Source organism: Pollicipes pollicipes, unplaced genomic scaffold (genome assembly GCF_011947565.3).
Source record: "Pollicipes pollicipes isolate AB1234 unplaced genomic scaffold, Ppol_2.1 Scaffold_7261;HRSCAF=8764_pilon_pilon_pilon, whole genome shotgun sequence".
In the NCBI taxonomy this organism is placed as follows: Eukaryota; Metazoa; Arthropoda; class Thecostraca; order Pollicipedomorpha; family Pollicipedidae; genus Pollicipes; species Pollicipes pollicipes.
In genome coordinates, this window is record NW_023597054.1 from 1055396 (window position 1) to 1071102 (window position 15707).

Sequence of the window (15707 nt, forward strand, 5' to 3'; positions counted from 1 at the left end):
CGGACAGAGCCGTTTTGAACGCAGGAGGCTAGAAGGTACAGCAGCTGCTAGTTGGTGCCGGAGCTGCTGGATCAGGTCGACCGGCAGGTTTGGCACGTGCCCGGCATAGGCTTGAATGCCACAACGTCCCTCTCCCAGACCTCTCCGGCACAGGTCTTGCCGATGGGTTCAGAAAAGAATCGATCCCGCGGTCGTGCCGTCTAGGTCAGCAGTGGGTGGAGGAGGTTCAGCTCGTTGCCGTGTAGCTGGCAGATGAACCGGTTTACGGGTGACTCGGTGGTCATCTCAAGCAACCGGAACACGATGCCTATCGTCTCGGTGTTGACAACCGTGCCTTCGCAGCTGAGCACATTGATGTGACCGTCGCGCTGCGGGCTCACGGAGCGTAGCTCGTTGAGCAGGTGCAGGGTGCGGCCGAACTCGGACGTAAAATGAGTGTAGCAGCGGCTGCCAGGCTCAGGCAGGCATTTTAACGAGCCGTCTCCTATCTCGCCCTGCATCTTGCGCAGCAGATCTTACGATCTACGATATTATATTTCAAGTACCCAGTCCGTCTCTGCTGTCTCGTTGAAAGGCGATGATAGCAGCGACGACCCGTTGCGAGCCACCATAGCTGTCAACCGCCAGAGCGGTGTTAGATCGTTAACGTCATTATCTACAGTGGCAGCGGTCTCAACAGGAACGAACAATCGGTGTCGTCGCCACCTCCTACCATGTACGGAACCGTGTAAGAATCCGTGCTCTCAGCTGACACGCCAGCGCTGAGACCACTTGGTCCCGTAGCAGGCTTGGGGTCAGCACTAGCAGCCAGCGCTTAGGTCAGCGGGCGGCATGGGCTCAGCAGTCGACGGGGAAGGCGACTCAGGTTCAGCAGCAGACACTGCCTCAATGGCGGCCGAGCCACAACGCCCCTGGAGTTGTCTGGCCATCCTCCGCGCCTCGCAAGCCTCCCTAGTCACAATCGTATCCCGGTCATATGACTCCAGGGTAAGCTTCCGGTACCTGCACTGGTCCTCCATGGCAACCTCCTCCTGATACACTGTGCAGGCAACTGGGCATGGAAAGCTGCACGTCGGCCTGCACTTGCATTTTGCGACATCAAGAAGCTTGTTGAATTTCGCGGTGGCGGCGTTGCTGTGTCACTCTCTTTCTTTCGTTGATTTCTTGCTGGTAGCTCTGTTGCGTTGATATCAATCGCTCTCGATCAATTTTGTCACGTATTTTAGATCATGAACAGTGATCGCTTCGTTGGTCCACAGTTACCTGCTTTCTACCGTCGCGGTCTTGAAGATGGTATTAGTGAGATTCCCCTTCGATTCTCCCAGTCACCTGGTGTAGCTCAAGGCTTTACCGTAGCCGGCAGCTGGTGGTGGGACAGAGGAGCCGGGTGGCCTACCACAAGATGTTTTGTGCTCGACCATGCAGCCTTCGGCATGTTTACGCAAGTAATTGTTGGAAAAAAAATGTTTCTGTACCGGCAAAACTAAACGAATGAACTCATATCGCACACACAACAAGCAAATGAATTGCAAATCAACATCACAGTGATGCGTTAGCAACCGCAAACTGGAACATACCTCGGTCTGCTGGCGATGAATTTTTGGTTTCACCGAAAATTAATGTTCTTTAATGAAAAGTCAGCTTAAGATGTTTGGCAATTCTTTGCTGGTGCTCTTCATGATATTTGTTTCATGCTTAATCCAATAGGTACTAGTCGTGTAGAAGGTAGCAAGTTTCAGGCTTGTTGGAGCAAGATCCCAGTGCGTAAAACAGGTGGCGCTAGTATCGAATACGACTTTCTTGGCCTATCAAAGAAAAACTGCTCTCGCATCACAGATATTAACATTGGTGCGGTGCAACAGAGCTGAAGCGTATCATTAATCTCGTGTGTCAAGGAAAAACTCTTGTTCCAGTTGGTTCCAAGAGACTCACTCCTCGATAACGCACCGTAATGTACATTTTCGCGGGCGGGCGTGTAGATCAGAAACTGGCGGGGTTTATGTCGTGAGAAGAACAGGGCTGTGAACTACACCGAATGCTCTCCAAGTATTTCGTTTTCAAAACTCCATACAGAAGTGGAACAATCCCTCTAAGCATCCGCATCTGTATGTCGGTGAGGAGGCACGCCCGTTGTTACACTAGCCGGCGCCTCAGAATGCTGCAGTGCGGTCGGGTCCTCGGGCGGGGGCGGTCGGGTCCTCGGGCGGGGGCGTTTCGGGTCCTCGGTGGGGGCGGTCGGGTCCTCGGCGGCGGCGTCGGTCCGGCGGGGCGGTCGGGTCCTCGGGCGGGGCGGTCGGGTCCTCGGGCGGGGCGGGTCGGGTCCTCGGTCGGTCGGGCGGCGGCGTCGGGTCCTCGGGCGGGCGGCGGTCGGGTCCTCGGGCGGCCGGGCGGTCGGGTCCTCGGGCGGGGCGGTCGGGTCCTCGGGCGGCGGCGGTCGGGTCCTCGGGCCGGGGGCCGGTCGGGTCCTCGGGCGGGGGCGGTCGGGTCCTCGGGCGGCGGCGGTCGGCCGCCGTGGTCGCCCTGTGGACCGTGACACAGCCGGGCGGCCGCCAGGTGTTCTACGCCATGGCGCCCGGGACGGACCTAGACGCCTGGTCGTTCAAGAAGGTGCCGATCACCACGTCTGCTGAGCTGAAGAACCTGGACAAGCACGCCCAGTACGCCATCGGGGTGGCCGCGCGCAGCAAGTCGGTAAGCGACGGGTCGGGCGCGACTTGGAGGCGTCCGGGGCTGCCGGCCAGGTAGCTCTGGCCGGCCACCGGCTCCGTGTTCCGGTCAGGGATGCGCTGGTGGTCTATGTGGTGCCACTTCATTTTGTTTCGGGTGTTAACACAGAACCCATAGTGTGTGGGGCGTGTTTTGCCAGGAAGGCATGCTGTCTTCGTTCCGTTTGTACGAAACCGAATATTACATGCGCGCCAGAATGTCCGTGAGCAGCAGTCTCACCAATGTCTGATGTGGCCGTGTCGACACGATTGCTGTTGGACTGTATTGAAAATTACACCACTTTTGAAATAAAAAGCCTTGGCTGTTCCTCGAACCTGACCCTCTCCCTGGACATGACCCGCTCCTAGACCTGGCTAGCGACTCAGACCTGACCCGGTCCTTGGACCTCACTCGTCTTGGACCTGGTCCGCGGCGTCTGCCCCCAGGGTCTGGGCCGTCTCTCGGACCTGACCCGCGGTGTCTGCCGCCAGGGTCTGGGCCGTCTCTCGGACCTGATCCGCGTGCGCGTGAAGCCAATCGACGTACCGCTGAACCTGCACGCGCTCAGCGTGCACGCGCACGGCATATCGCTGACGTGGCGCCGGCCGGCGCACCTTGACCCGCGCAACTACCGCATCCGCTACGACGCTGTCAAGGAGTTCCTCGACGCCGAGGGCGTAACACAGTCGCATCGCATCGAGCCGCGCTCGCTGATCCTGGACGCCAAGTGGTGCGAAAAGAGGAGCATCTGCCGCAAGCAGATCGAGGACCTGGAGCCGTTCACCACGTACACGGTGAACGTGACGGCCGTGCCCGACGACAACGGCTACCGCGCGCCGGCCAAGATCCGCGTCACAACTCAGATGGCCGGTAGGTCAGGCGCCAGCAGCGGCGGCGGCGGCGACGCTGCGCGTCTGACTGAGTGGGAGGAGTGAGGGGACTCTGCGCGGCAGACGGACGGACGGGAGGTGTTCTAGAGCGCGAGAATCGGCCCCAGGTGACAGATCGTCCGGGGCTGAGGCGCTTGTACGTTATGGCCCTCATTGTGAGATGGGAAGCCTAGTCAGCTATTTTCACTAGCCTTTTCTGACTGTGTTGTGGCGCTGGCGTGATCGGGAGGCTTGTTCATGTCACTGTCGTTGGCGATAGACGACCAACAACCGCTCAATCGTGCTCACGTGGAATCGGTACGTCGCTAGGTCAGCCCGATGGTCAGAGGGACGTGACCTGCACATGTGACCGCCGTTCGGTGACCGGCCTCCCTGCACAGCCAGACGACTGTATCGCTGTCAGCGTGGACTGTGTCTGACGCGCACGCCTTCCGCTGTCCTTGCCGTGATTGGTCTGTTGTACGGCCGGCCTGAGTGCCGTCTGCGCGTCTCTGCAGCGCCGCAGCCGATGGCGAAGCCCGACCCGTTGGGCGTGCGCAACCAGAAGGTGACGGTGACCCTGCCGTGCGTCTCGGAAGAGTACGGCCCCATCTCGCACTACTTTGTCGTGGTGGTGCCCGAACACGACGTCAGGGAGCATCCGGACTCGCACAGCACAAGAAGGTGAGCGGCGGCGGCGCGGCGGGCGCTGCCTCGCTGCAGCGCCCGCCGCGCAGAGCTCACAGCCGGCAGCGCGGCTCGAGCAGGCCCAGCTCGCGGCTGAAGGGTCGAACCGGGCCGACGTCCGCCCTCGCGCTGCTCTCGCTAGCAGCCACAGGCCGAGCGCAGCGGCCGACCGGAAGCGCGCATGTGGCAGGCGCCGCGCGGTCGGCACCCTGCCGTCGACGCCGGTCGGTCACTCGGCCTCTCCCTGCCGCCAGATGGTGGAGGGGAAGCGCTCCGAGCTGATGCCCAACTACCGGCCGTACATCACCGCCATGTTCCACCAGCGCAACATCCCGTACACCTTCGCGCTCGGGGACGGTCGCAAGTACGACGGCTTCGTCAACAAGCCGCTGGAGAAGGGCAAGAAGTACCGCATCTTCGTGCATGCCGTCGTGGACATGCCGGCGCAGGTCAGTGGGGGGGGGGGGGGGGGGCGGCTCGCGTGGCTGAGGCAGCTGAAGCAGGCGGCGGCGGGTGCCACTCCTCATTGGCGACTACGGCGCCGTGGCCAAGACACTGTCCGGCTCGGATACGTCTCTGGCTTTGGCCGGAAGAGGTAACCGACGGTTTGTTGCGTGGTCTTGAGCGCCGGTTTTACACGGCTGTTGAGCCGGCATATGCAGCGGTGCCGTCTGTGTCAGGTCTGTGGGGGACTGTGCGGCTGGGTTCCGTCTGTCGGCCTCTGTAGCGGCCGGGCATCTCATCCTGCCCACTGTGCTGTTGTCAATCTGACGTGACTTCCTCCGGCCTTTGGTAGCCGTCCGCGTCCAGTCCGTACTCAGAACTGCCCTGTCCACACTCCATGTGACCTGACCGGAGCCGTCGCCTCGTGCAGGAGCTGTTCACGTCCAGTCCGTACTGCCCTGTCCACACTTCACGTGACCTGACCGGAGCCGTCACCTCGTGCAGGACCTGTTCACGTCCAGTCCGTACTCAGAACTGCTCAGTCTGGACATGAAGCGGCCGCGGGCGGGCGCGTCGTACTCCTCGTCCAGCCTGGTCTGGGTGGTGGGTCCGACGGCCGTCGGTCTGTTGCTGCTCATCATCCTGGTGCCGTACATCGTCATCGCCGCTGGGAGGTGAGCGGGCCGAGCGTCGCCGCTCCGCTGCCGCGCGTGATTCGGTGGGACGGGAAGGCCGGACGCCCCGGAGCCCAAGGGGGCGCGGCGTGACGACTGCAGGCTGAGGCGCAGGCGGGGTCGTGATGAGCGGCTTGAGTTGGTGGCACGGCCTGCTGCCAGCGGTATTGGCGATCTGCGACTAGATATAGATCATACTAACCTGAAGCAGGGGCAACGGAAGTAGCCTTGACCATTCAGTGACCTACGTTTTGTACTGGCCTCTGGTCGTGCTTCCCGGTATGACCAGAGCACAGCAGCTGTGCTCAGCCTTGGCTTAGGTCTGCCCTGGTTGTCTGGTTAACATGATCGTGACCTGTCCAATGTCGAGCTCTCTAACGTTCTCTTCACCGGACCAGAATGGTGACCTGTCCAATGACGAGCTCTCTGACGATCTCTCCACCGGACCAGATGGGTGACCTGTCCATTGATGAGCTCTCTGACGTTCTCTTCACCGGACCAGATGGTGACCTGTCCATTGATGAGCTCTCTGACGTTCTCTTCACCGGACCAGATCGCACCGTGGCCGTTCCGGCCTCTGCTTCGGGTCAGACCGGCCTGCGCGGCCAAGATCAGCTGCATCTGGCACCGAGCGCGGGACTGACGTAGTCTCAGCCCACTTGACCACGCCCGCTCTGACTGACCGTGCCTGAGCTGGCGTGGTCTGACGTCCCCTTCCGCGCCAGGTGCGGCAGGCGGCGCCAGTTGCAGAGGTCGCCAGAGCCAGCCACCGTGATGAAGCCGCCGATGTGCGACATGGCGGCGCCGGCCAGCCACGCGCAGACCGACCCGGCCGAGGTCCGGCGCCAGAACCTCCAGACGCCGGCATGATATCGCACCCACCCGTACACGTTAGCCAGCTGGCCGACCACGTGGGAAGCGCTCAAGGCCAACGACAACAGCAAGTTCTCGCAGGAGTACGAGGTGCACCCCCGGGGGACTCGGGTTGCACGGTTTGCACGGCTCGCACGGCGAGGGAGTTGGGGCGGGTGGACGCGTTGGGGTGATCTGAGCGGCTCATGTCGGTATGGGGGTCATGCTGAGGGCGGCACGCTGTTGTCTGACAGAAGTGCGGTATGTGGTCCCTCCGCCGGCGCAGCTCCTGGACTCCGTCCGAGAGTGCGTCCCCAGGTCACCTGCAGATGTCGCTGCCGCTCAGCGACGGACAGTCTAGCTGCCCGTCCGAACGTCACCGACCTGTGACACGCCGCCTCCCGCCGCGTGGGCGAACGTCACCGACCTTTGACACGTCGCCTCCCGCCGCGTGGGCGAACGTCGCATTCTGTCCGGAGTCCCACTGACTGCGCCACTCCCATCGCTCTGTCGGCAGTCGATCGAGCCGGGCCAGCAGTTCACCTGGTTCAACTCCAACCTGGACGTGGATCAGCCCAAGAACCGATATGCCCACATCTTAGCGTACGACCACTCGCGCGTGGTGCTGCAGTCGGAGGAGGGGCTGGCGGGCAGCGACTACATCAATGCCAACTTCTCCGACGGCTACCTCAAGCACAAACGCCTACATCGCCACCCAGGTGCGTCTCGGCCGCCGGAGGAGAGGGGACATCGGCTTCAGCGAGGTTGTATGGCAGCATTTCACCGCTCTGGGCGTTCTGTTTATGATGGGAACTGTAGATGTACTGTATGGAACTGTAGGGAACATGATGGGACCCATGATGGGAACTGTAGTGAGTGCTGAGTCGTTCAAACGCATTTGTGTCGTCCCTTGTGAGGCTGGTATGCACTGTTGCCGTCAGCCACTGCTGGGATGGGGTCTGGATGTTTTCTAGGTGAGGCTTGTACGTCCTGTCGCCGTCAGCCGCTGCTGGGCTGGGGTCTGTGTGTTTTTGAGATGAGGCTTTTATGTACTGGCGCCGTCAGCCACTGCTGGGCTGGGATCTGGGTGCTTTCGAGACCACCAGTGGCTGAGGGCTGCTTTGTTTGAACCCCGCCGTACCTGAACCCGGTCGTGTCTACACCCCACCGTGTCTGACCCCTCTGTGTCTGAACCCCACCATGTTTGAACCCCGCCATGTATGAGCCCTGCCGTGTTTGACCTGGTTGTGTATGAACCCCGCGGTGTTTGACCGCACCACGGCCGGTGCCGCAGGGCCCGCTGCCCGAAACGTTCTCCGACTTCTGGCGCATGGTGTGGGAGCAGCGCAGCTTCACTATCGTCATGATAACGCGCCTGGAGGAGCGGGGCGCGCATCAAGTGCGATCAGTACTGGCCCACCAAGGGCACGAAGTCGTACTGGCCCATCCACGTGACGCTCACAGACAGTCAGGAGCTGGCCAGCTACGTGGTCCGCACCTTTCAGCTGCAGCGGGTACGTGCCGTCCCGTCCCGCTCCTCCCCAGTCCTCGCGACCCGCCCCTGGACTCTGCTGGTCTTGGTATCCCCCCGTCGTGATAGCAATCATGTCTCTTTGTCACCTCGCTCGTTCCGCACCGCAAAAGGCGTGTGGCTTGGTTGCTTGTGTGGGTGGCCAGTCATCGTGTGAAGTGGCATGGACCGTGTGCCGCATCCAGGCCCGTCACGCGGACCCTGTTTACGCTGTCCCTGCTGCTGGTGTAACCCGCGTGTGACTGGCGCCGCGTGAGCCCGCGTGTAACTGGCGTGATCGGCAGGCCGACTCGCTGGAGCGGCGCGAGGTGCGCCAGTTCCAGTTCACGGTATGGCCCGACCACGGCGTGCCCGACCACCCGACGCCGTTCCTGCTGTTCCTGCACCACGTCAAGGCGCTGAACCCGGCCGACGCCGGGCCGATGGTGACGCACTGCTCGGCCGGTGTGGGCCGCACCGGGTCAGTGGGCGGCCCGCTGAGCCACCGGCAGCCCCGCGACGGCGCCAAGCCGGCCACGGTGGGCCTCATCGCTCCGGCAGAGGCTCGGGTCGCGTTGCGGGCCGTGTTGCTTGTAGGGCTGTCCTTATGTTAGCCGTGACATCTTATTCACAAGTCGTTGGCGGGGAGTGGCGGCGCTCGCAAGTCTGGGGTTCAGTGACGCGCCGCCGCCGCTTGTCGGGCGGCAGGTGTGCGGCGACGCGCGCGTCCACGCAGGAGTCACGGCGCTGACGGCCGCCTCCGGACGGCAGGTGCTTCATCGCCATCGACAGCATGCTGGAGCGCATCCGCTCCGAGGCCACGGTTGACGTCTACGGTCACGTGACTTGCCTGCGAGCCCAGCGCAACTACATGGTGCAGACCGAGGACCAGGTGCGCGCCGGCTGAGGACACGGCCGCGCTCCGTCTCAGAGCGCGGCGCTCTGAGACGGACACTGCGGGTGTGGCAGAACTCCTAGGTTAACGCGGAACTCTTCGTCTGGAATGTGTTGGCCGTGTTCCGATGTGGTGGTGGGTCATGCCAGCGGTTGGCTGCCCAGTGAAAGTTCCGTTCGAACTGCGTCACCAGCATCTTCCCCGGCTGGTCTGCTCGCCAACCCAGGTCTGTCCTGATGCTGATGCTGGTGCAGGCTGTCACGTGCTGTGCTGGGCGCCGGCTCGGCCGGCCCCCCGCTGACGTCAGCCACGGCCCTGCCGCCAGTACATTTTCATCCACGACGCGCTGCTGGAGTCGCTGGTGGCCGGCAACACGGAGGGTACCGGCACGCAACCCGCAGGCCTTCACATCGCAGCTGCTTCCGCCGACCGGACCCGGCGACAACATCACCGGCATGGAGCTCGAGTTCCAGGTGCGTGCGGCGCGCGCCGAGCGGCGGCGGCTCCGTCTCCGGCCGGCCGGGCCGTCCTGGCTCCGGTCAGGCATGGTACCGGCTCCAAACTTGCTTTCATACGTCACGCGCAGTGAGCGCCCCGTGCCTTGCGTCCGTATATTTCTGAGCGTGTCTTTGACACTGGTTCCGGTGCTGATCACACCTGGTTCCCTAAAGCCGTGTTTATCACGTCATCACAATAGTGCGAGTATAAGTATATATAGATGCACCAGTAGGTCCATAGCAGAATGACCCGATACACCTGAGCCGGGCAAAACAGTGAACATAAAACGCGCTGACCGTGGCGGTAGAACAGAGAGGCAACAGACGTATGCTCTTTCTACTGCACCTGAAGCTAAACCGCAATCAGCACGCTGGAGCCGTGGATACCGGTCCCTCGGTGCGTCCGGAGAACGGACTGGGCCTTGGCGGCTGAGAGGAGTTCTAACTTCTCGGTGAATCACATGCGTGGACGCGCTGTCACTTGGACGCATTGTCACTTGTTGCCCGTCGTGTGGTTCCATAGCAGGTGCAACGGCGCGCCCCGCCCCGCAGGATCAGCACTGGACTGGTCCCGCTTCGCAGGATGAGCACTGGACTGGTCCCGCCCCGCAGGATCAGCACTGGACTGGTCCCCGCCCCGCAGGATCAGCACTGAACTGGCCCCGCCCCGCAGGACCAGCATGTACCGACGGCGTTCGCGTACCGAGCGGTGTCCGAGTACCTCATCGCGCTCGACCACGTCGAGCGTGGGCCGCCGCGACGATTGAGCGAGCGAGCCTGCCGGCCGGGCGCCTGCGACGGTGCCGACATATCAGGGCGGCGCGGCCGACTGCAGCAGCACCGCCGCCAAGGCCCACATTTCCCCTGCCCGCGACCGCCATACGTGACGTGATACGGCGGGCGGCCGGGCTCAGCCATGCGCACAAGGTGCTGTACACAAGGCCGCTGTACATACGCCCGTTGGCATAACGAGAGGTAACGTGCCGCGCCGCGGTGCGGTGCGCCAAACATGTGTAGGATGTTGTGGCGGCGTGCACGCTGCACATACCAGTGACGCCCGCCTGATGCATGTTCGCTAACCGCGTCCCGGGCTCCGCTGCCGAGTCGACAGCCGGAGCACGGTCCTGATCTTTCTTCTGCGTTTTAGATTATCTGTGCGCTGCATTTTGTCGGCGAGACGGTTCGAAGGGATTTTATTTGCACATGGTGTTCGTCTCCTCGTGACGTGTCGGCGGCTGGCGTCACGGCGACGGTGGCGGCGCCGCCAGGCCCTGCGTGCCGGGGGCCGCTCGTGCGGCCCGTGTGGTCGGGCGCCGCGCGTCCGGCTGCGAGCGGACGCCCGCGCCAGCGCCGGCGCCGGCCGCCCTGCCCCCGCTCCCCGGCCCGTCGGCCGCCCACACCCGATCAGTTTTGTAATAGCATGTTTCTACACAGACCTACATTGTATTTTTGAAGAAGGCGTCGTCTTCTGAGAACGCGTTGCTTGGAATTCAGGAATGTATTTCTGACTGATTGGCGTGATCCAGCAGGCAGTGCAAGACACACTGCAACAACACGAACGGAGCGGCACGAGTTTGCTGGCGGTGTTTCTCTCTCGGTTAGAGCACACCGACTGCGCGCGCTGTCGGTGTGCTCTAACCGACTCTCGACTATGGTGATCTGCGCGAGTTAGTCCGGTCGCACAGATGTGGGGATGCTAACGAAGCACGGTGGCGCCTGGAAATTTTCACATCTTGTTCTTGAACTTGGAGTTTTGTGCAGGAAGGCATTTGGCGCACGCAAAGGAACAAAGTGAGCCATTCGAGGAGCATACGGATCGAACCACAGAGTGACTGAGCTGCATTCAACATCTTGCGAAATAAAAGATGAACACGTTAACTCATTGTGCCGATTAAGCCAGTGCCATGTAGACCTTCTACACGAGTACGGGATGCGTGAAGCGCCACTCCGAACGAGCTCTGCATCTGAAGCACACAAACAGCGTGATTCTGAAAAAAACAAGTGAACTTTCCGGCGAGAAAATGTTCTCAGCCAACTTGTGCTAACTCATACAGACCTCCTGAATGATAAACAAAATGCGATGTTGGATTAAGCTGGCTACGCTCAACATTCTCATGCGCAGCATCCAGAAACAGTGCCTACCAAATAAATGACAGAGTTATCAAACAGCTATATCAGCCATCGTTCCGGCCTGGCCGACGGCTGCCTTTGCTCTCTGACCATAGACTAGTCTTATCACATTGATACGGGGGAGGGACACGGCCTCTCTGCGGCGCCGATGTGCGTGGCCTCGGGACACCGGACGCGTGCCAACCAGCTGCAGCAGCATCTCCACCAGCGCCAGCGCCGCACGGGCCACCAACAACGAGCCAGCCGGCGCCGAGGCTTCAGCACAGGCTCGAACATCAACCAGCGTCTGCGGACAGTGGACGGGGCGCGGCGACTGCTTCGGACGTGGGGCGGCGTGACTGCGGTCGGCCCGTCCCGCCTGGCTCCTGCCCGGCTCGCCCACGTCCGCGTTCGGCGGCGGCGGCGCGCTGCCCGTCGCCCGTCCGTCGGACTGCATTGGCAGCGGCGCCTCATCGGGACAGGATCACGCTCACCACCAGGATCACCCAGTTGGCGATCTTGTGGCAAAGCGGGCAGTCCGAGCCTGTGACGGGGAGGCCGTGATCGGCCCGGCAGCCGTGACGGGTGGCGTCCAGCACGCCCAGGACGTTCGGGGGACAGAATTAACATAAAACATGTTTTCATTGTTGTGATGATAACATCCAAATGCCGAAGGTGCTGGGCGTCATTGCTGTTACGTTTGTGATCACAACATAGCTCGTAACAATCACACCGCTTCACCAACGTGCATCGAAATCAATGGTATAGTATCTCAATGACCCAGCACGCACTATTCCCCATAGACCCGAGCTTTGGCTGTTCCGATGGCTTTCTGCAACACAATTTCTCAGACCACATCAGCTCGAACGCCCTCGATGTGTCTAATGACACCAATGCGCACTGGGACTCGAAGACAAGTGACAGGTGATACCCGGCAGCGACACGCACTTCAGCTAAATGTCCCCCTAGAGACGCCGTTCCCAGCAAAATGCGGCCCAGCTAAGCCGAAATTGAACCGAGAAGCGTTTGCGTCTCGCCATCTAAAAACCACGCCGAAAATTCGCTCAGAGTTCCGGCAATCAACGCAGCTATGAAGGGCGCGCCGCATGCAGTGGCAGGTGGCAGCGGGCAGGCCGGCCGGCGGCGGCTCCTTCCGGGGGCACACGGGTCTAGCGGCGACGGAGCACGCGCTTACTGGCGGCAATAGCGCCGACGACAGGGCGCGTGGCACGAACGATGGCAATATGCGCCGACAATGCCGACAGATGATGGCGATTATCTGGCGCTAATATGGTGACACGAGCCGTTCGCACACATCCGACAGTGGTGTGAGCCGCACGATCGAAGAGAAAGAAGAGACGCCGACAAAATCACTCCACAAACGGCCTTCGCTATAATGCAACAGTTCGAACCACACGTGAAAATATTTCGCTGAACGGTTGGCGTGGTGCGTTTGCTGTAATTAAGAATCTTAGACAAATAAATGCGAGCACTAGAATTATGCAAGCTCGCTAGGCGAAGAAACGCGGACCGATGCCTGATTTCCTGTCATGCGGGCAAGTGATATTCATCCTGGATGCCTCCCAACATAGTCAGTCTGCAGAACACATATCGTGGACAGAGTGCAATGGTTCTGTATCTGTCGACGTCCGCCGAAAACCAGGGCGAAACCTTGGCAGTCATGCGACCACGACATCGCCAGCTGCCATCAGCCGCTGCAGATCCGGGCCAACCGAAGCTGACCCGCACGCGCGGAGGATCAATTCAGCGTCCTGGCTACAACTGAGGCAAGCAAAACCCTCCTCAGCGTCATACACACGCATTAGGCTCATTCATTCACGTGCGACGGTGACCTGTGAAGTATAACCTGTACGCTGTGGCCGATGCCCGCCTACGCCGGCTGGTGCGAGTAGCGCGCTCGACAAAGACGGCACGCCGTGTCTGTGACCACCGAAGCATCCCCAGCTCCTCTGCACATAAGTGGAACGCTCGTCTGCCTAAGCCGGCTCGCGACCCGCTGCGGCCATTTTCGACGCTGAAGCCCTGCTCGCGCCACAATGACGGCGGCCGAGCCGGGCGCCCGGTACACGGTTCCACGCAGTGCACCGCGTCTCTTGAGACAGTTTTTCGGTCAGCGCTGGATGAGCCGTCCTCGACGCACTGCCTCCGCAACACCATCAGCGAGTATGAATACAGAGCGCCGGGCGGTGACTCCGGCAGATTGAAATGTGTGGCGGCTACGAGCGCCTGGCGTGCGTCGCCGGCGCCCTCTGTGGACTATTGTTTTTGTCGCTGTTTTCACGGCGGCAAAAGCGCCGGCCACGTCTCGTCGGCGAGGGGCACAGCTGTTGACAGGCGGCACACGACCTTGTGTCAACCTTCGAATGGGACGGCCGCTTCATTGGCGATACGCAGCCGTGCCGTGAGAAAAACGACCTCCTCTGAGAAGCCATTAAAGCCGAATTGTGAGGATAACTCATAATTCAGCGGTTTCGCCGCGGCCCCTGGCTGTCGATCTGGCGGGAGATGGGCGGGAGGGAGACGTCCCGGTGACCAGATGCTCGGAGCGGGGGAGACGCCGTGGAGCCTGTGCGGTACACCGAGCGTTGCCGGCCACCTGCCGACGACAAGGTCCTTCCCCTGACCCATGCCTGCCGTCAGCGAGGAGGCACCCCTGGCGTGGATGGGGCACAGCACGGTTTTTGCGGCGTGCGACTGTTTGGTGGGGCTGGTGTGACGCTATTGGACAAACCGGACTGCACGGGCATGGTAACAGTCTCGACGAGGGACTACCATTACCGCACTTCATTGATCATCAATGTCTGGGATCACCAGCAGGATCCAATTTTGCCTGCCGGCCACAAACAGCGGAAGGCGCCGGGCGCCACAGAACACCGGCGGCGGTGGGCGTGGAGGCGGCCGGAAGTCTTACTTTTCCGGTTGTTGGTGGTGCTGTCGAGCACATGCGACACCTCTGGCGGCCGGTCGCCGACGGCGCTGGCCTCGCGACTCTGCCAGTACGGCGGCTGCGCCAGGTCGATCTGTGCCGTGCACTTGAGCTTCATGGTGCCGCACTGGAAGTGGTGTGGCCGCGCCCGGAAGTGGAGGCCGGCCGTCACCGACTCAAGACCGCCCTTGTGGATGGTGAGCGGCCACAGCTTCAGGTGCTCCAGCGCCGCCTGGACGACAGACGAGCACGGATCAAAACGACGCCCGATTGTCTCCAGGACGTAGGGGGGGGGGGAGGACAAGGGGAGGAGAGGTGGCTCAGAGCGATGTCCGACGGCAGGCACGGCCGCCTCTCCAGGACGTGGGGGGGGGGGGGGGAGGAGGAGGAGAGGCGGGCCCACAGAGACAGTGGAGCACTCATAGTCAATAGCACGGTAGCGGCCGACCGGTCAGTGAGCATCTCCGCCCCCGCTCCCGTGAGCCCCGCGAGCCTGGCACTCGAGCTCCCCGGGCATCGGCGCCCGCGCTGCCGAGACTAAACACAGACAGCAGCGCCATCTCTGGGCTTAGATCTGAAACTCGGGCTCACCAGCGCACCACCCGGAGCCGACATCTGCAAGGTCGAATCCACCACACGACAGAAAGCACATTAAACAAATACACTTGTGAATTGCACTGCCGTGCGCAGTTGGCTTTCTAACATCGTGGTTCGTAGGACACCAAGGATTTCAGCCAAAATATTTTCCCGAAAAATTAGAAAAACTTTGAGATAATTGATGCTTACATATTTCATCTAAAGCTTGGCGATCATTTTTTTTATTATGGCCAGCGAATCTGATCAGACGGAACGCATCGTAGATTGCAGCATATGCCCTGCCAATGTTTCGATCGTGTTGTCTGTCTTCGTGTTGTCCGTGAGCAAGGCAAGGCACAAAGGCACAGGCAAGCAAGAGGACAGGCAAGGAAGACGCGCAGTAAGGCACCGCAACGGCGAAACTAGACGCTTGCTCTGCGTGGCTGGGTGGGCATCACTGGCGGCGTTCTGGCGATCACAGAAGACCATTTGGAGACCTGGCTTCATCGCTAATGAGTCGGGGCCTATAGGATATCCAGGATTTTTAATTTTTCGAGGGTGTGTTGGTCTTCTACGTTTCCAGCCTCATTTTGGAAGCTCAGTGCGTAGCCCCTCCCCAAAATGGAGTGGCGTAACCGCCGTCCGTTTTGTAGTGTGCGTACACACGGCCATAGGGAGAGGAGGGGAGGGATTAGGCCGCCACTTTGGGCGTGGGCTGGCCACCTGAACCGCAAATGGCATCTGAATTTGCGATCGACGTTGGCTCGGGAAAGGGCCCAACGCTGGCAGCGTGAGCTGTGACCACGTGTTCTTGTGCCTGATATGCCAAGTTATTGACAGCTCTGCTCGGGGTATTGTGAGATCATGCTCGTAATTTAAGGTAAGCCACTCTGAAAACCTCGTGCTAGTTACATCATTGAAAAAATTGAAAATGTGTTAAA

The 15707-nt window shown here is 61.0% G+C and overlaps 1 pseudogene; it reads left to right on the forward strand.

Annotated features, from left to right (window-relative positions):
- The window catches only part of LOC119112352 (tyrosine-protein phosphatase Lar-like), a 65762-nt pseudogene extending 55351 nt beyond the window's left edge, over positions 1 to 10411 (forward strand).
- Positions 10412 to 15707: the final 5296 nt, after the last annotated feature.